Raw genomic sequence first — 21,412 nt, 5'->3', positions numbered from 1 at the left:
ATTCCAAATCTTGAAAGATGATGCTGTGAAAGTGCTGCACTCAAGATGCCAGCAAATTTGGAAAACTCAGCAGTGCCCACAGGACTGGAAAAGGTCAGTTTTCATTCCAATCCCAAAGAAAGGCAACGCCAAAGAATGCTCAAACTACCGCACAATTGCACTCATCTCACATGCTAGTAAAGTAATGCTCAAAATTCTCCAAGCCAGCCTTCAGCAATATGTGAACCGTGAACTTCCTGATGTTCAAGCTGGTTTTAGAAAAGGCAGAGGAGCCAGAGATCAAATTGCCAACATCTGCTGAATCATGGAAAAAGCAAGAGAGTTCCAGAAAAACATCTATTTCTGCTTTATTGACTATGTCAAAGCCTTTGACTGCAAGGATCACAATGAACTGTGGAAAATTCTGAAAGAGATGGGAATATCAGACCACCTGACCTGCCTCTTGAGAAATCTGTATGCAGGTCAGGAAGCAACAGTTAGAACTGGACTTGGAACAACAGACTGGTTCCAAATAGGAAAAGGAGTACGTCAAGGCTGTATATTGTCACCCTGTTTATTTAACTTATATGCAGAGTACATCATGAGAAATGCTGGACTGGAAGAAACACAAGCTGGAATCAATATTGCGGGGAGAAATATCAATAACCTCAGATATGCAGATGACACCACCCTTATGGCAGAAAGTGAAGAGGAACTAAAAAGCTTCTTGATAAAAGTGAAAGTGGAGAGTGGGAAAAGTTGGCTTAAAGCTCAACAGTCAGAAAACGAAGATCATGGCATCCGGTCCCACCACTTCATGGCAAATAGATGTGGAAACAGTGGAAACAGTGTCAGACTTTATTTTTCTGGGCTCCAAAATCACTGCAGATGGTGACTGCAGCCATGAAATTAAAAGATGCTTACTCCTTGGAAGGAAAGTTATGACCAACCTAGATAGCATATTCAAAAGCAGAGACATTACTTTGCCAACAAAGTTCCGGCTAGTCAAAGCTATGGTTTTTCCTGTGGTCATGTATGGATGTGAGAATTGGACTGTGAAGAAGGCTGAGCACCGAAGAATTGATGCTTTTGAAGTGTGGTGTTGGACAAGACTCTTGAGAGTCCCTTGGACTGCAAGGAGATCCAACCAATCCATTCTGAAGGAAATCAGCCCTGGGATTTCCTTTGGAAGGGATGATGCTAAAGCTGAAACTCCAGTACTTTGGCCACCTCATGCGAAGAGTTGACTCATTGGAGAAGACTCTGATGCTGGGAGGGATTGAGGGCAGGAGGAGAAGGGGACGACAGAGGATGAGATGGCTGGATGGCATCACTGACTCGATGGACGTGAGTCTGAGTGAACTCCGGGAGTTGGTGATGGATAGGGAGGCCTGGCGTGCTGCGATTCATGGGGTCGCAAAGAGCTGGACACGACAGAGCGACTGATCTGATCTGATCTTGGGCATTCATTGGCATTGCCTTTCTTAGGGATGGGAATGAAAACTGACCTTTTCCAGTCCTGTGGCCACTGCTGAGTTTTCCAAATTCGCTGACATATTGAGTGCAGCACTTTCACAGCGTCATCTTTCAGGATTTGAAATAGTTCAACTGGAATTCCATCACCTCCACTAGCTTTGTTCATAGTGATGCTTTCTAAGGCCCACTTGACTTCACATTCCATGATGTCTGGCTCTAGGTCAGTGATCACACCATCATGATTATCTGTGTCGTGAAGATCTTTTTTGTACAGTTCTTCTGTGTATTCTTGCCACCTCTTCTTAATATCTTCTGCTTCTGTTAGGTCCATACCAATTCTGTCCTTTATTGAGCCCATCTTTGCATGAAATATTCCCTTGTTATTTCTAATTTTCTTGAAGAGATCTCTAGTCTTTCCCATTCTGTTATTTTCCTGTATTTCTTTGCATTGATCACCGAGGAAGGCTTTCTTTTCTCTCCTTGCTATTCTTTGGAACTCTGCATTCAGATGCTTATATCTTTCCTTTTCTCCTTTGCTTTTCGCTTCTCTTCCTTTCACAGCTATTTGTAAGGCCTCCCCAGACAGCCATTTTGCTTTTTTGCATTTCTTTTCCATGGGGATGGTCTTGATCCCTGTCTCCTGTACAATGTCACGAACCTCCATCCATAGTAGTTCATGAGGCACTCTGTCTATCAGATCTAGTCCCTTAAATCTATTTCTCACTTCCACTGTATAATTATAAGGGATTCGATTTAGGTCTGGTGGTTTTCCCTACTTTCTTCAATTTCAGTCTGAATTGGCAATAAGGAGTTCATGATCTGAGCCACAGTCAGCTCCCGGTCTTGTTTTTGCTGACTGTATAGAGCTTCTCCACCTTTGGCTGCAAAGAATATAATCAATCTGATTTTGGTGTGGCCATCTGGTGATGTTCATGTGTAGAGTCTTCTCTTGTGTTGTTGGAAAAGGGTGTTTGCTATGACCAGTGCGTTCTCTTGGCAAAACTCTATCAGCCTTTGCCCTGCTTCTCTCTGTACTCCAAGGCCAAATGTGCCTGTTACTCCAGGTGTTTCTTGACTTCCTACTTTTGCATTCCAGTCCCCTATAATGAAAAGGACATCTTTTTTGGGTGTTGGTTCTAAAAGGTCTTGTATGTCTTCATAGAACAGTTCAACTTCAGCTTTTTCAGCGTTACCGGTTGGGGCATAGGCTTGGATTACCATGATATTGAATGGTTTGCCTTGGAAATGAACAGAGATCTTTGTGTTGTTTTTGAGATTGCATCCAAGTATTACATTTTGGACTCTTTTGTTGACCATGATGGCTACTCCATTTCTTCTAAGGGGTGCCTGCTCACAGTAGTAGATATAATGGTCATCTGAGTTAAATTCAGCCATTCCAGGCCATTTTAGTTCACTGATTCCTAGGATGTCGACATTCACTCTCGCCATCTCCTGTTTGACCACTTCCAATTTGCCTTGATTCATGGACCTGACATTCCAGGTTCCTATGCAATATTGCTCTTTACAGCATTGGACTTTGCTTCTATCACCAGTCACATCCACAACTGGGTATTCTTTTTGCTTTGGCTCCATCCCTTCATTCTTTCTGGAGTTATTTCTCCACTCATCTCCAGTAGCACATTGGGCACTTACCGACCTGGGGAGTTCCTCTTTCAGTATCCTATCATTTTGCCTTTTCATACTGTTCATGGGGTTCTCAAGGCAAGAATACTGAAGTGGTTTGCCATTCCCTTCTCCAGTGGACTACCTCTGTCAGTTCTAAAGATTATTATTTAGGAACTTGCTATGTTTCCACCTATGTCAATCCTGCCATTTGGCATCAGAGCCCACTTACTCTTGCCCACTCCAGAATATTGCTCAAGCAGTTTTCCCCATCTTGCATCATTATTTCCCCCTGTGTACTTTATTATTATAATTGGCAGAGAAATAGGCTGTTCTTTTCCCCATTAAAAACATTCTCTTGATTTGAAAGCTATCATAAAGATGTTATTGTTTAGTCACTAAGTTGTGTCTAACTCTTGTGATCCCGTGGACTATAGCCCATCAGGCTCCTCTGTCCATGGGATTTCCCAGGCAAGAATACTGGAACAGGTTGCCATTTCCTTCTCCAGGGGATCTTCCCTACCCAGGGATCAAACCTTCTGCATTGGTATAGGTTACCACTGGGACACCAGGGAAGCCATCATAAAGATATTAATTCTTTCCAAATTGATTTAATGGTTCAACATAATTCTAATAACAGTATTCACTCTTTAAAAAAGAAGTTATTTAATTTAAATAATAGGTTATATAATTTTAAATCCTTCATTTACACTAAAGGCTAGTGAGGTTTAAGTGACCTTCCTAACGTGACATTGCTGGCTAGCTGGCAGTGTGAGACAGGACATGAATCAGGTCTCCTCATTCAGTGTTTTTTCCCTACTTCCTATGCTGCTTCCTCCATACTCCAGCTGATATCTGCTGTGTGCATTCACTTCCACTGAACATGACCAACTTATTTGATGCTGTCAAATAAAAACCATTCCTAGGAACCTGTAGCTGGCTTCAGGATAAAAAAAAAAAAATCTGAAGCCTTCAGCAAGACATGACAAGATAAATACCAAACACTGATAATATGTTGTCAGCTTTCCAGGCAAGAAGAGACACTATTAATTTTTCCAAGAAATGAGTCACCTAACTTTGGTTTTTACCAAGAATTTAGCTCAGTAGGTACAGGACTGACTCTCAGTCAGCAGATCAGTTTGAAAGTCAATTATGCATAGTTGTTTCATTTCTATTCCTGAAATTCTTTTATTTCCTTTCATCCCAGCAGTAAGAACTAAGTTCCAGTGGTTAGGACCATCTACTTCACAGTTCTTACTGTCTCTACATTGTGTGTTAGTCTCTCAGTCGTGTCTGATTCTTTGCAACCCCGTGGACTGGAGCCCCCAGGCTCCTCTGTCCATGGAATTCTACAGGCAAGAATACTGGAGTGGGTAGCCATCTCTACATTAGGTCCTTCTAATCTTCTTTGCTATAGTCAGGAACTCCTCAGCATACATCCCTTCTACACCCCCTCTTACCCTTGGCCTCTCCTTGGCTAGAACCCCCATCTAGTTTTACTGATGGTAACACAGAAGGAGAACAAAAAAAGTCTCTGGGTGGTGGATTAGAACCACCCTTACTTCTTAAGCTTCATGTTCTTCTGCAGAAAAACAGGGTCATAGGGCAGCAATATGAGAGACACAGGTTGAGAAATGTGCACACGTGTTTGACCACCTTTGATCTCACTGAGTCAGCAGTCCAGAGGACACAGCACGTGGCACCAGCAGCCACATTCTTGTCCACTGCTACTGAAGGGAGTGCCCCCTGGGGTGGAACTGTGATTTGGATGTGGCTAGAGGAGAGTGACATGACTGAGCGACTTCCCTTTCACTTTTCACTTTTCACTTTAATGCATTGGAGAAGGAAATGGCAACCCACTCCAGTGTTCTTGCCTGGAGAATCCCAGGGATGGGGGAGCCTGGTGGGCTTGCATCTATGGGGTCGCACAGAGTCGGACATGACTGAAGCGACTTAGCAGCAGCAGCAGCAGCAGAAGAGAGTAAGAGGATGCCTCTTCCAGTTTCCGACTGCACTCTCCGTTGTGCAAGTGGAGAAGACTTCCAGGGAAAGAACTCAAACCAGATCCACAATTCACGTGCAGGTATGTCTGAGGAAAACAGGCAGGAGGAGAAGCTGACAGAAACCAATTTCAGGCAGGACTCCAGATTCCTAGGAGAGCAATCATCACAAAGGAACAGCGCGGTGTGCCCAGCTACAAGCGCACCAGGGCTGGATGGCTGGTCAGCATGGTCGTTCTAGAACCAACATAACATTTATTACCCAAACTTATCTCAACCAGCTATTGCCCACTGGTATCTTGCATAAGTTCTGGGGAGGAGGGTGAGGGGTACACTTAGGCTGCAGGTAAAACTGAAAGACCTGCCTTTGAGAGCTATTCCCATCCAAGTGTGTGATTAAGTGTGAACATGGGTTGCCTGGGCATGGTAGTGGTTAGTGTCTAAGATGATTCTTAGTTTTTCTTAGTTTTTCTTTTCTATCTTGATGAAAAATTTGCCAAAGTCATAAAACAGAGAACCCAACAAGCCTTACAATTTACATAGCTAATTTCTGTATGCTTTTGATAACACTGCCACATTCGTGACCGTTTTTCACTATTTTTTGCCCTGGCATATTGGGAGGGCACATGAGGACTTTACAGTGAGACGGTGCGGTGGGGAGCCTGTGGTCCTTGCTGTTCTCCCAACATTGTGCTTGTGGTTGGCATCTCTCTGATGCAATGGCAAACAGAGGAGAGGGAGCTGTTTGTCTCCTTTTCAAAGAAAAAGGCAAGAGCTGAACTACTGCAAGCCCTTAGCGAACCTTCATCTGAATTAGAAAAAACCGTCTGGGGGGAGTTACAGTTCTAGGGAGCATAGATTGGTGCCCTTGCACAAGCAGAAAAAGTGCTTCATTCTCCTGGAACACACATGTGGGAAGGTGTATAATTTGAGCTTAGTGAACTGCATTTCACACTAGATTTTAGTCCCCGTGTGTGCCCTTGTGCACCGAACAACCTGAACAACTGTGCATAATTGTACAGCTGTGTGTATTGGTTCCTGTTAGAGCATCTGAGAAGCTCATACTGAGAGGAGACCTGCAAAAAAAACGCAGCATGAGCATCGGCCTGAGCGGCAGAGTGGTCAACAGTGGTCCAGCGAAGTGGTATCAGTGTTAAGGGAACCGCTGGAGCAAAGATCCACACAGAAAGTAAGCAGTGGTCAGTGTGGAACGGTAAGGATACAAACAGCAATAGTATGAAGCCTGGGTTGTTTGGTGGGAACACTTAAGATATTTACTGGGAACTCTCAGGCATTACACACAAGAATGTGGTGATTATGTCTTATATTGTTTGCCCAAACCTACACAAACTGTGTGAGTCTGGTGAAGCTCATAATCATACCATCTGACTTTACAGTCATGGTGCCAAGCCGACCAAGGTACCACGGAGCCTTGGCCAGAATAAGGGGTAAGTTGATCAAATTTCTCTGGGGGAGTCTTTTCATTTGAGGCAGAAAAAAAAGGGCATCTGGTCTTCCAGATAAAGCACACTGAGAAGACTGTGAAGAGATCTAACTTCCTTGCCATGTGGAAGAAGTTATATCCTTGGACGAGAGTGGGATCAACACACAGTAAGAAGAATGAGAGCGAAAGTTAGAGTGAGAGAGAATGAGAGAGAGCCAGAGAGAGAGAGAGAATGGAAGGGAGAGGGGTTGAGAGGTGAGAAAGACCAATTTGGAAAATATATTTTAGTCCCTAGATGTAGCTGTGACTGAAGTCTACTCCTACACTTCCAAGGACTGAAAGCCAGTATATTTCCTTTTCACTTACACTAGTTTAAACTGCATTTCTGACATTCTAAATGAACGACTTCTAACTAATATAGGCAGGGAGACTTGGAAGGGCTATGAGCCTTGAGTTATGCAACTTGAGCTATGCAACTACCTCTAATTCAAGAGACATTTTGAGCCTGGGAATCTCCAATGCATTACAAATTGCCAATACATCTTCATCTCATCAAGAACACTAGAGAGGGTGTGGTCAGGATGGCAGAGTAGGATGACCCTGAGCTCATCTCCTCCCATGGGCACACCAAAATTGCAACAACCCACAGAACAACTATTGAGGAGAATGACCTAAAGACAAGCAGAAAAGATTTCCCACAACTAAAGCTATAAAGAAGGAACCACAATGAGACAAGTAGGAGGGATGGAGGTACAGTGGAGTCCAGACTCAGAGAGGTGAACCACAAAGGGGAGGATAATCACAATTGCAGAGATTCTTTCCAAGGAGCAAGGGAAGCAAGCCCCACACCAGGTTCTCTAGATCTGGGGTCCTACACTGGGGTGATGAGCCCCGAGAATGTCTGGCTTTAAAGGGGGCTTGAATATGGGAGAGTCAGAGGGTTGTGGGAAATACAGGTTCCACTCTTAAAGGGCTCCCACAAAATCTGATGCTCTGAGATTTAGTATAGAGGCACCAATTTGAAAGAAGCCTGAGTGAGACCAAATTGCTGATCTTGGAGAGCCTCCAGGAGAGCAGGAAGCAACTGACTTTCCCTAGGACAGAAATGTTGGTGGTAGCCATTTTGGGGAGCTCATCCTACCATTAAGATACTGGTATTGGCAAGCATAATTTTGGAGTCCTCTCTCTCCCCTATTAGCACTTTTCTACCAGTCAGTTGGCATCAGTCCTGGGGCCCTTTGGGCTACACAACCAGATGCCCCAGGACCCAGCCCTGCCTACCAATGGGCTGGAAGCCTCTGCATGAAGCAGGACCAATATGCCCAATATAGCACTTACCAATATGCCCACAGTAGTTGACCCTTTTAGGGCTTCTCAGGTGGCACTAATGGTAATCCACCTGATAATGCAGGAGACTCAAAGACATGCAGGTTCAACTCCTGGGTCAGGAAGATACCCTGGAGAAGGAAATGGCAACCCACTCCAGTATTCATGCCTGGAGAATTCCATGGACAGAGGAGCCTGGGGGGCTACAGTCTATGGGGCTGTAGAAAGTTGGACACAACTGAGTGACTAGATACATACACACACACACAGTTGACCCTTTAACAAAGCCCACAGAGAGGGCACCCCTAGAGCATGGTGACCAGAGGGGCAGTGCAGCAAAGGATGTCTCCTACAAAAGGTCACTTCAAGATTGGAAAAGAAAGCCAACCTACCTAATACGTAGACATAAAAACAGAGAATTAGGCAAAATGAGGTGACAAAGACTATATTCCAAGTGAAGGAATAAGATAAAATCCCAGAAGAACTAAATGAAGTGGAGACAAGCAATCCACCCAATAAAAGTTCAAGGTGATGATCATAAACATGCTCAATGAACTTGGGAGAAGAATGGATGAACACGGTGGAAAGGTTAACAAAGAGTTAATAAAATACAAAGAACCAAACAGACACAAAGAATACATAACTCAAATAAAAAATACACTAGGAGGAAACAACAGTAGATGAGATAATACAGAGGACTGGATCAAGAGTAAAAAGAAGACAGAGTAATGGAAATCACCCAAGCTGAACAGAAAAAACAAACAAACAGAATTTTAAAAAGAACGGTTTAAGAAATTTCTGAGAAAACATCAAGTATACATGCTAACATTCACATTATAGGGGTCCCAGAAGGAGAAGAGAGAGAGAAAGGGACAGAGAACTTATTTGAAAAGATAATAGCTGAGAACTTCCAACCTGAGAAAGGAAGCAGATATTGAGGTCCAGAATCAAAGAGAGTCCTAAGTAAGAAGAATCCAGAGATCCACACCAAAACATCATGTAATTAACATGGCAAAAATAAAGATAAAGAGAGAATGTTAAAAAGCAGCAAGGGAAAAGCAACTAGCTACATACAAAGGAATTCCCATAAGACTACCTGACGCTTTTCAGCAGAAACTTTGTAGGTAAGTAGGGAGTGGCACATTATACTCAAAGAGATGAAAGGGGAAACATACAACCAGAAATACTCTACCTAACAAGGCTATCATTCAGATTTGAAAGTGAGATAAAGAGTTTTACAGACAAGCAAAAGTTATAAGAGTTCCACATCGCTAAACTGGTTTTACAAGAAGTGTTAAAGGGACTTCTCTAAGGGCAAATGAGAAAACTAAAAACTAGAAATGTGAAAATTACAAAAGGAAAAAATCTCATTGATAAAGGCAAATATACAGTAAAGGCAGTACATTAACCAATTATAGAGCTAGTCAGAAGAGTAAGACAAAAGTAGTAAAATCATGTATAACCACAATAAGTAGTTCGGGAATATACAATCAAAAGATGTAAAATATGCAGTAAAAATATTATATGTGGGGCCAGGGGTAAAAATGCAGGGCTGTTAGAATGCATTCGAATTTAAGAGATTATCAACATAAAATAATCACATATATATATAGGTTGTTATATACCACATGCATGCATGCATGTTAAGTTGCTTCAGTCGGGTCTGACTGTGTGACCATATTGACTGTAGCCCACCAGGCACCTCCAGGCAAGAATACTGGAGTGAATTACCATGCCCTCCTCCATGGGATTTTCCAGGCAAGAATACTAGAGTGGATTACCATGCCCTCTTTCAGGGGGATCTTCCCAACCCAGAGACTGAAACTGTGTGTCTTACATCTCCTATACTGGCAGGCAGGTTCTTTACCACAAGTACGACCTGGGAAGCATGGTAACCACAAATCAAAAATCTATGAGAGATACACATAAAAAAGGAGAAAGAAATCCAAACATAGCACTGAAGACCACAGTCATCATATTAAATGGGAAGAGTGTAAAACAAGAAGATAGGAACAAAAAAGAACTAGAAAAACAGAAAACAGTTAACAAAATGACAATAAGGACACCAACAGTCAGTTCAGTCGCTCAGTCATGTCTGACTCTTTGCAACCCCATGAATCACAGCACTCCAGTCCTCCCTGTCCATTACCAACTCCCAGAGTCCACCCAAACCCACGTCCATTGAGTCAGTGATGTCATCCAACCATCTTATCCTCTGTCGTCCCCTTCTCCTCCTGCCCTCAATCTTTCCCAGCAACAGGGTCTTTTCAAATGAGTCAGTTCTTCGCGTCAGGTGGCCCAAGTATTGGAGTTTCAGCTTCAGCATCAGTCCTTCCAATGAACACCCAGGACTGACCTCCTTCAGAATGGACTGGTTGGATCTCCTTGCAGTCCAAGGGACTCTCAAGAGTCTTCTCCAACACCACACTTCAAAAGCATCAATTCTTTGGCGCTCAGCCTTCTTCATAGTCCAACTCTCACATCCATACATGACCACTGGAAAAACCATAGCCTTGCCATAGCCTTTGTTGACAAAATAATGTCTCTGTTTTTTAGTATGCTGTCTAGGTTGGTCATAACTTTCCTTCCAAGGAGTAAGCGTCTTTTAATTTCATGGCTGCAGTCACCATCTGCAGTGATTTTAGAGCCCAGAAAAATAAAGTCTGACACTGTTTCCCCATCTATTTGCCATGAAGTGATGGGACTGGATGCCATGATCTTCGTTTTCTAAATGTTGAGCTTTAAGCCATCTTTTTCACTCTCCTCTTTCACTTTCATCAAGAGGCTCTTTAGTTCTTCTTCACTTTCTGCCATGAGGGTGGTACCATCTGCATATCTGAGGTAATTGATATTTCTCCCGGCAGTCTTGATTCCAACTTGTGCTTCTTCCAGCCCAGCATTTCTCATGATGTACTCTGTATATAAGTTAAATAAGCAGGGTGACAATATAGAGCCTTGACGTACTCTTTTTCCTATTTGGAACCAGTCTGTTGTTCCATGTCCAGTTCTAACTATTCCTTCCTGACCTGCATATAGGTTTCTCAAGAAGCAGGTCAGGTGGTCTGGGATTCCTATCTCTTTCAGAATTTTCCACAGTTTATTGTGATCCACACAGTCAAAGGCTTTGGGATAGTCAATAAAGCAGAAATAGATGTTTTTCTGGAACTCTCTTGCTTTTTCCATGATCCAGTTGATATTGGCAATTTGATCTCTGGTTCCTCTGCCTTTTCTAAAACCAGCTTGAACATCAGGAAGTTCACAATTCATGTATTGCTGAAGGCTGGCTTGGAGAATTTTGAGCATTACTTTACTAGCGTGTGAGATGAGTGCAATTGTGCGGTAGTTTGAGCATTCTTTGGCATTGCCTTTCTTTGGGATGGGAATGAAAACTGACCTTTTCCAGTCCTGTGGCCACTGCTGAGTTTCCCAAATTTGCTGACATATTGAGCGCAGCACGTTCACAGCATCATCTTTCAGGATTTGAAATAGCTCAACTGGAATTTCATCACCTCCACCAGCTTTGTTCGTAGTGATGCTTCCTAAGGTCCACTTGACTTTACATTCAAGATTGGAATGATAGCCAGGATGTCTGGCTCAGGGTGAGTGTGAGTGATCACACCATCATGATTATCTGGGTCGTGAAGATCTTTTTTGTACAGTTCTGTGTATACTTGCCACCTCTTCTTAATATCTTCTGCTTCTGTTGGGTCCATACCATTTCTGACCTTTATTGAGCCCATCTTTGCGTGAAATGTTCCCTTGGTATTTCTAATTTCCTCGAAGAGATCGCTAGTCTTTCTATTGTTTTCCTCTATTTCTTTGCATTGATCGCTGAGGAAGGCTTTCTTATCTCTCATTGCTATTTTTTGGAACTCTGCATTCAAATGGGTATATCTTCCTTTTTCTCCTTTGCTTTTCGCTTCTCTTCATTTCACAGCCATTTGTAAGGCCTCCTCAGACAGCCATTTTGCTTTTTTGCATTTCTTTTTCTTGGGGATCGTCTTGATTCCTGTCTCCTGTACAATGTCATGAACCTCCTCCGTCCATAGTTCATCAGGCACTCTGTCCATCAGATCTAGTCACTTAAATCTATTTCTCACTTCCACTGTATAGTCATAAGGGATTTGATTTAGGTCATACCTGAATGGTCTAGTGGTTTTCCCCACTTTCTTCAATTTAAGTCTGAATTTGGCAATAAGGAGTCCATCAGTAATTATATTTAAATGGACTAAATGCTCCAATCAAAAGACACAGAGTGGCTGAATGGATAAAAACAAGACCCACGTATATGCCGCCTACAAGAGACTCACTTCAGATCTCAAGACATACAAAGACTGAAAAGTGAGAGAATGGAAAATATATTCCATGAAATTGGAAAGAAAAAGGAATCTGGGGTACCGATACTGATATCAGATAAAACAGACTTTAAAACAAAGACTAGAACAAGAGACAAAGAGGGACATTACATAATGGTAAAGCAATCAATCCAACAAGAATATATAACAACTGTAAACACACATTCACTCAACATAGGAATACCAAGATACATAGCAAATATTAACAAACATAAAGAAAAATGGACAGTAACATAATAAAACTAGGGGACTTTTAACAGCCACTTATATCAATGGACAGAAAAATCAATAAGGAAACATTGAACTTAAATGACACATTAGAACTGATAGACATTAAATATCTGCAGAAATTTCCATCCAAAAGCAACAGAATACACATTCTTTTCAAGTGCACAGAGAACATTTTCCAGGAAAGCTCATAAGCTGCCTCGCTGAACAATAACAAAATTATACCAAAAAAAAAAAAGAGATTAATTCCTAAGATCTTTCTGGTAAAGCCTTTTGGAACATAAAGAACATTTACCAAATGAGTATCCCTCTCAATATATTGGTTTTGCATACTCAGATATTCATATTTTAAAGACACATATATTTAAAGATATACAAATAAATATCTTCAACTAAATTAAGTCTGTAAAGATTGCATTTTGTTTCAGTGATATGTCACAAAGCTGAGACTCTATTCCCATCTTGGACCAGTGAGCTTCAAACAGAAGGTATCAATGACACTTATTAATCCTAACATGGACAAATTTATTCATAGGTCAGGCATAATAAAGTCTTAGCAGGATGAACCAGTGATAAGGGGCAAATATCCAGAGCCCGGAGTAGAACTGGGAGAAACTAACCTAGCCGTGGCTGTCATGGCCCTGGTTCTGTGTTACCATTCGGCCCCTAAGGAGTAACAAAACAGGTCTTCGGGCCTCCACGGGCAGGAATTCCCCAAATCTAGGAGGATCTGAATCTTAGACCAACAGGGGTTTCAGGCTAGTGCTTCCATTCAAATGGAAAAAATGCCCACTTACACAGCTTGGCCGTTATGTATGAAAGCTACAACTCAGTGGACATGCAAGGATCAGGCGAATGTGCAATTTATTTTACCTGGTGGGTAAAAGGAATTTAGCTCAATTAGGTGCTAAGGATCTAAATGAGACTGAGACATAGCATATTTGCTCTCAAGTTGCTTACGATCTAAATGGAGACAGAATCATAAAGAGGTGATTTTAAACTTGTGTAGATAGTGGGGGAATTTGACAGGAGAGGAGAGGAATGCATAGCTTGTTATGAGAACACAAAGGAGGTTCACTTACGCCAAACAAAGTAAGGTTTAGGAGGACTTCTTGGAAAAGATGCTGCTTGAGCTGGTTGTAGTAGGCAAAGAAAGATGAGCAAGATTTACCATGAAAAGCCATGTAGGTTAGACACATAAAACCATATTCAGGGCAGTTCAAGTAATTTGATATTATTACAGGAAAGCCAAAGGTCCAAAGGGTCACTTATGCCATGTTAAGAAGTTTATCTCATATAGGGATAGAGTGGTATGTTGGAAACTGACCATAATCCCCACCTCCAGTTCTCCTCTTCCTTTTAGTAATAGACACCCAAGGCTTCCCCGGTGGTTCCGATGGTTAAGAATCTGCCTGCAATGCAGGAGATGCAGGTTCTCGCCCTGGAGAAAGGAATGGCTACCCACTCCAGTATTCTTGCCTGGAGAATTCCATTGACAGAGGAGCCTGACTGGCTACACAGTCCATGGGGTCGCAGAGTCAAACACGAACGAGGAACTAACACTTTCACTTTTGCACTTTCCCCTCCTCCTCCACTGAGTTTTAGATGAACACATATCTGTCCAATTAAGGATTATATTCCAGCCTCCCTTGCAGTGGGTGTCACCATGTGACCAAGTTCTTGGGATGTAAATGGAAGTTAGGAGTATATTGTTCATTTACAGCATTAAAAGGAAACTACTTGTATCCACTTTTTCTTTACCCTCACCTTCCAGAGGTCTGAAATACAGGTGCAGTTAATAAAGCCAGCCTCAAATATGCCAACAATGACCACCCCTCGAGCAGGGAGCACACTACGATGAAAGCAACCTGGGTCCCAGGTTGAGCAAGGAGAGAACAGCTACTTCTTCATCCTGGACATCACCTTACTGGCCTATTAAGTGAGAGAGAAATAAATTCCTTGTAGAGTCACTGTCTTTGGGGTCTTTGTTACAGCAGTATAGCCTGTATCCTAACATAAGAGGGAAGCAAATAGAGTGCTGAGGCTTCTAAAATAATTATTGACTTGTCAGAAATGGTGAAGGAGCTAGAAAAGGCTGAGACAACAAACATCTATCTTTAATGATTATAGCTGAGTGAGACTAGGGCTGGCCAAGAACAAGATAAGCAAATATGCAGCCCTCAAGAGAGATAGGGAAAGCCCCTTGAAAACTATTAACTTCTCCCTGATTCTGAGAACCCAGTTCATCCACAGCATGACAGCTGCTAGCAACCACCTGAATGTTTTCCTTGCACTCTGCCCTGCAAAGCTGTATCTATTCTCATCTTCAAAAGCTGATTAAAAAGAAAAAAAAAAGTTGATTCCAATAAGCTTCTAATGAAGACCTCATTGACTAACCCCACTTAGTCATTTTGTATTAACCATATTTGCAATGGGGAAAATTTATTTGTAACCCCCCTCTATTTCTTGAAGAAGATGGGTCTGCTAATTGAAAGGCCTCTTTTGCTAAACAAGTACCTTGTCAGAAGAGCAAGTCTGGAAGTAGAAGCTGAGATAAAATGCATTCCTCCCAATAATAAAAGGTTGAGGAATCTGCCTCGGGCTCTGGGAGGTTGGGGAGTAGGGTGGAAAAAGATCCCTAGTGGCAGAAGCAGAGAGTACTCTGGGAAAAAGAGGTATGTTGTAGGTAATTTTCAAGTGAATTGCTACAGTTTACATGGTGTACATCATGTGTCGCCTTCAGTAAATTCTGCCTTATTCCCTAAGACCCTGGTGGGAGAAGGAATAAGTGAGTGGGAGCTTGAATAGACGATGTGGGAAAAGCTGACATCTGGATTACTAGACCCAGAAAAGTGAGAGTCAGTGCCAGTGGTGAACAATTCTAGAATTTGAGACACTTTCCTTTAGTTATTAATTCAGTAATTTTGAAATTATGTATATTGGATTGTCATAATCTGAAAGTTACCATTCACTCAATAATTACTGAGAGCCCATGACTAGAATAAAATTAATCATATTTTATAATTATAATTAAATACATATTAACTCTAATTAATGTAAGCTAGCAGTTATTAATTGCTTATGAGGATTTGGAACTGGAGCACTTTCTTCTAGGTGAGCACAGGGTGAATTTTAGGAAAGATCACACGGAAGAGTTGCATCTGAGCTGGGTCTTGAAGAGTAGAGAGGCATTGGTCATGCAAAGGCTTTGCAGAGGAATGGAATATCATGAACAATCTGACCAAAGCCATACATTTTTTCCCAGTAACTACTTACCAATGTCCACTCTATTCCAGGCACCATGCTAGGTCCCAGGGATAAGAAGATGAATTTGGTTTCATCGACTTCTGTTAACATGAAAGAAGAAAGTCTTAGTCACTTAGTTGTGTCCGACTCTTTGCAACCCCACAGACTGTAGCCTGCCAGGCACCTCTATCCATGGAATTCTCCAGGTAAGAATACTGGAGTGGGTAGTCATTCCCTTCTCCAGGGGACTTTCCCAACCCAGGGATCGACCCAGGTCCCACAATGCAGGCAGATTCTTTACCGCCTGAGCCACCAGGGAAGCTACTGCCAATTTTCTATTCATTCTGTTACTGGTCTGCCACATCTATCAGGTCTTCTTGGACACATGTTTTTTGTGACCAGTTTTTTCTCTCTTGAACCTATCAGTGTGTGATGCTTCTTTTGCCCTTTCAGTGTCCTACTTTCCATTAATCTTTTTAACCTGCTATTGACGATCATTTCTCTAATTTATTGAGGTCAATTAAATCTTCTAACTTGGCATATCAATCTGTTTGGGGTCACATGTAAAATTTGTGAAGACTTTCACTTTCTTTCCACTGGGCGGACCTACATTTCAGTATCCTTTTGTGCCAGTATATAGTAAAGGTTGGAAGTAAGACAGGAAATAGGGCTCCAGAGTCCCAGGTCACAAAAACCTAGAACATCTGTAACTGACCACAATTTTGTCAACTGAAATTGCAGTGATGTCTCTTACACGACAGTTGTAACTTCATCAGCATAAACTTGAGTTCCTACCACATGTGGAAACATGATGCTCAATGCATTGACCTTTGTTCCTGAGAGGCTTACAGTCCAGATGAGGAGGCAAATAGACAATGAATACTCATTTGTTTACCCCTCTTCCTAATGGTTCAGAGAAAACAGAAGTGAGAATGTGAGAACAAGAAGAAATTCCCTTTTCCTCTGCCCTACCCTGTGACTAGCTACCTTCAGAAGGAAGAAGTTATTAACCTGATTGGTCAGAGCCCAGGACACTAACGAGTGCACATTTCACCAGTGGTTGGGGTCACTTTATTTTGAGGGGTCACATGGTCAGGAGTGCTGCTCTTGCTCCAAGTAGGACTGGTCCACTTTCTACTTGATGCACACCTGGATGAGTAAAGCCGGTCTGCTAGCATACCTGGTCGTCTTCTCCTCTCTTTCTGCAGGAATGCTTACACATGACAGTCCCCAAATCTAGAGGGTGGAGGTGGAGCAGGGAATTACGAAGCTTCACTTCAGCCCTAAACCTAAGCCATGTGATTCAGTCTTTTGGCAGAGTTCTTCTCTGGAGGTTATTGGGTGTTAGCTCAACTATGAATAAAATGATCCTTTGGTTCCTATTTCAATTTCTTTCTTCTGTAGAGTTCCCTTGGGAACTCTAAAGAGAGGAGGGATGATCAGCGGAGTAGGATTTGGCTATTTCTCATCCTTGAGTGTGGCAGTCCACATTGTTGGTCACAGTTTTGTTTCTTTTTTACAAATTTTTGCTGCTCTTTCCAGGAAAGGATCATACTTCCCTAACCTTAGACTGAGCTCTAACATGTAGAAGTGCCAGGCAAAAGTATCAAGAATCAGCACGTGATTCACTATCATCATTTTCCTCTTTCCATGAGACCAACATTGTTCCAGATAAAGCTTACTCTAGGGCTTCCCTGGTGGTTGAGTAGTAAAGAGTCTGCCTGTCAATGCAGAAGGCTTGGGTTTGATCCCTGATCCAGGAAGATCCCTCAAGCAGTGGAGCAACTAAGACCATGTGCTACAGCTATTGAGCCTGGGAACCGCGACAACTGAGCCCATGTGTTGCAACCACTGAAGCCCATGTGCTGTCTAGCCTGTGCTCTGCAACAAATGAAGCCAGCGCAATAGTCCATGCACCACAACTGGAGAGCAGCCTGCACTCTCAGCAACTAGAGAAAAGACCGCAGAGCAATGAAGATCCAGCGGAGCCAAAAAAACTGAATAAACAGATGCAATTATTTTTTTGAAAAGCTTACTCTATCAGTCTGAGTCCTGGCATGAAGACAACCTCAAATATGCCAAACTGATCTGTTATGGCCATGTTCAGTGTTTCCAGAAATAAAACTTCATTGTTGTAAGCCACTTTGGAGTCACTTGTTACCATAGCCTGACCTGGCTTTTCCTGATACGTTTTCCTTATTACCCATCTGTATCAAACACCACTGTTTGTCCTCCCAACATCTATTTTCCCTCCTCTAAGAGAACCCCAATTTTTGCCCAGGGATTCACCTAATTCTAAACGTGCTTGTTAAGGATGGTGAGATTTCAATTCTCAGCCACAGAGGGAAATCATGATTAAGTAACTCATGATGGCTTCTTACTCCCTGCTGGTGACTGGTTCAGATGTGGGAGAGTGTGAGAAGTCTGCTTGAAGTCTTCTGAGACAGGTTTTCCCTGCTAAATAAGACAAGAAACAGTCTCTCTACTTCCACTGGGTAGTATATGCACTCATGTGCCAGCTGGAATTATGGCAGCCGTTTTGCAACGATGAGGGGCACTGGCCTTAGGTAGCCAGAGTGGAAAGACGGAAAGAATTTGAGTACCTAAGAAGGTCACTGAGCTGTTAAATGAACAAACCTTTGAGCTACCTACCTCTAGATCTTTTGTTACATGAGACAATACATCTTCCTTAGTATTTAAGACAGCTGAATCAGGAACGAAGGGGGAAAGAATGAGTTTAGCTCTAGGGACACGGAGGTGATGGCAGGATAGCATGTTCTTTTATGGTTGAAGCTCAGGAGATGTCAGGGTTAAAACTGAATTTGGGAGTCATCTATGAAGAAATAGACTATAAAGAGAAATAAATAGACCCCACCAGGGCTTTGCTGGTGGCTCAGAGGGTAAAGCATCTGCCTGCAATGTTGGGAGACCTGGGTTTGAGTCCTGGGTCAGGCAGATCCCCTGGAGAAAGAAATGGCAACCCAGTCCAGTACCCTTGCCTGGAAAATCCCATGGGCAGAGAAGCCTGGTAGGCTACAGTCCATGGGGTCGCAAAGAGTCAGACACGATTGAGCAACTTCACTTTCTTTCTTTCTTTTCTTATGAAGAAATACTGTCTGTGTGCTCAGTTGCTCAATCATGTCAGACTCTTTGTGGCCCCATGGACTGTAGACCACCAGCGTACTCTGTCCATGGAATTTTCTAGGCAAGAATACTGGAACGGGTTGCCATTTCCTATTCCAGAGGATCATCCCGACCCAGGGATTGAACTCGAATCTCTTGCATCTCCTACATTGGCAGGCGGATTTTTTTTTTTTTTTTTAACTACTGCACCACCTGGGAACATAAGCTTAGCTATCTCCTAACTGGATATGTCACTATCAAGGGCCTCACTTATCATCCATCCTAGAAAAGAGAGATCACAGTGGTGGTAGCAACCTTCTAGGGAGGGTGAGCAAAGACAGTGAAGAAGTGATGACAACATCTGGATCCCCAGATCATGTTCTCCTAAAACCTGGGTTTTGGAGAAAATTGGAGATCTTAGTAGCCATTTGCATATGAATTAAACATTCTTGACTTATGAAGATGACTATGAAAATGGATTGTAAGCAATTCCTAAATTTACTGACTCATATACACATTATTGTTCCAGACAACTATGGTTCTGATTATCTTATAGCTGTCCTATGTAGGATACTGCAGAAGCCAAGTAGAAAGCATTCAATTCAGTTCAGTTGTTCAGTCGTGTCCGACTCTTTGCAACCCCATGAATTGCAGAAGGCCAGGCCTCCCTGTCCATCACCAACTCCCAGAGTTTACTCAAACTCATGTGCATCGAGTCGGTGATGCCATCCAGCCATCTCATCCTCTGTCGTCCCCTTCTCCTCCTGCCCCCAATCCCTCCCAGCATCAGAGTCTTTTCCAATGAGTCAACTCTTCCCATGAGGTGGCCAAAGTACTGGAGTTTCAGCTTTAGCATCATTCCTTCCAAAGAACACCCAGGGCTGATCTCCTTCAGAATGGACTGGTTGGATCTCCTCGCAGTCCATGGGACTCTCAAGAGTCTTCTCCAACACCACAGTTTAAAAGCATCAATTCTTTGGCGCTTCACAGTCCAATTCTCACATCCATACCTGACCACTGGAAAAACCATAGCCTTGACTAGGCAGAACTTTGTTGGCAAAGTAATGTCTCTGCTTTTGAATATGCTATCTAGGTTGGTCATAACTTTCCTTCCAAGGAGTAAGTGTCTTTTAATTTCATGGCTGCAATCACTATCTGCAGTGATTTTGGAGCCCAAAAAAATAAAGTCTGACACTGTTTCCACTGTTTCCCCATCTATTTGCCATGAAGTGATGGGACCAGATGCCATGATCTTCGTTTTCTGAATGTTGAACTTTAAGCCAACCTTTTCACTCTCCACTTTCACTTTCATCAAGAGGCTTTTTAGTTTTTCTTCACTTTCTGCCATAAGGGTGGTGTCATCTGCATATCTGAGGTAATTGATATTTCTCCTGGCAGTCTTGATTCCAGCTTGTGCTTCTTCCAGCCCAGGGTTTCTCATGATGTACTCTGCATATAAGTTAAATAAGCAGGGTAACAATATACAGCCTTGATGTACTCCTTTTCCTATTTGGAACCAGTCTGTTGTTCCATGTCCAGTTCTAACCGTTGCTTCCTGGGTCTACAAAATATATAACATGGGATATTAAGGAAATGGTCAAGGTAGAAGATAGAGCCTCTAGTGCCCAAGTCGATCTGTGGTTAGAAGATAGTTCTGAAAGTTACTAAGTCATGGGGCACTAGATTTCTGCTACTTTAAGAAAATACATTCACGGTGGGGAGTATTTTGCAATACAAAAGGATTTACTTAACACTGCTTGAAAAAGAATTAATTTTTGAAATTCTACTTAGAACTTTTCCAACGGCACAAGGCACATCAAGTGGGTAAATAAATGCACACACCTGCAAAATATATATATATATAGTGCAATGGCACCCCACTCCAGTACTCTTGCCTGGAAAATCCCATGGACGGAGGAGCCTGGTGGGCTGCAGTCCATGGGGTCTCTAGGAGTCGGACACAACTGAGCGACTTCACTTTCACTTTTCACTTTCATGCATTGGAGAAGGAAATGGCAACCCACTCCAGTGTTCTTGCCTGGAGAATCCCAGGGACGGGGGAGCCTGGTGGGCTGCCGTCTATGGGGTCGCACAGAGTCAGACACGACTGAAGCGACATAGCAGCAGCAGCAGCAGTGAAGCCTATACCTTACCTGAGATATCTTACCCCATTTCTAAATTATTACTGCTTGGTCTGCTTTGAAATTCCTCTTGCTTCCCTAAGCCAAAAAAAAAAAAAAAAAAAGGACAAATATTTTAATGAGAGGGAAGAGCAAATGCAGTCTCCAAAGATGGCTAACTTACAGTCCTGCAGTGATTTGGAAAGGAAAGTCTGGCTACAAACACTGTTGTTTGCTGGCAGAATTTGCAATTGGCTAGGGCCAAGGACAGTGTTTAATGATGACTCAGTTGTATGGTCTAGAGGGATGGGGGAAGACCAGCTAGTCATCCTTCTGACTAAAAGGATTCATATCTGTTTTCTTCACACTGAGGTTCTGCAGACGCAGAACTGCTGCAACCTGGGAGCGGGTGTCCGAGGGAAAACCGGAGATCCTCAGAAATGCACCTTCAAATTTATCTGGACCCTCAACCCAAACAACCCAACTCCCTCC

The 21,412-nt window shown here is 42.6% G+C and overlaps 1 long non-coding RNA gene across 3 annotated transcripts in view; it reads right to left on the bottom strand.

Moving 5' to 3' along the window:
* The window catches only part of LOC101907688 (uncharacterized), a 47,580-nt gene that overhangs the window by 25,711 nt on the left and 457 nt on the right, over positions 1 to 21,412 (bottom strand). Inside the window, exons 2-4 of one of the 3 annotated variants that reach the window (XR_234114.5) lie at positions 20,954 to 21,019; positions 15,708 to 15,778; positions 1,738 to 5,167 (exon numbers count right to left, since the gene is read on the bottom strand). This is a non-coding gene — a long non-coding RNA (uncharacterized lncRNA). Of the gene's footprint in view, positions 1 to 1,737; positions 5,168 to 15,518; positions 15,604 to 15,707; positions 15,779 to 20,953; positions 21,020 to 21,412 lie in introns of those variants that run through there. The other 2 variants (XR_003034096.2, XR_805800.4) reach the window with 2 other exon arrangements.

This window comes from Bos taurus, chromosome 3 (genome assembly GCF_002263795.3).
Source record: "Bos taurus isolate L1 Dominette 01449 registration number 42190680 breed Hereford chromosome 3, ARS-UCD2.0, whole genome shotgun sequence".
Taxonomy (NCBI): domain Eukaryota; kingdom Metazoa; phylum Chordata; class Mammalia; order Artiodactyla; family Bovidae; genus Bos; species Bos taurus.
The sequence above is the reverse complement of the archived record's forward strand: the minus strand, read 5'-3'. Positions and strand labels throughout refer to the sequence as shown.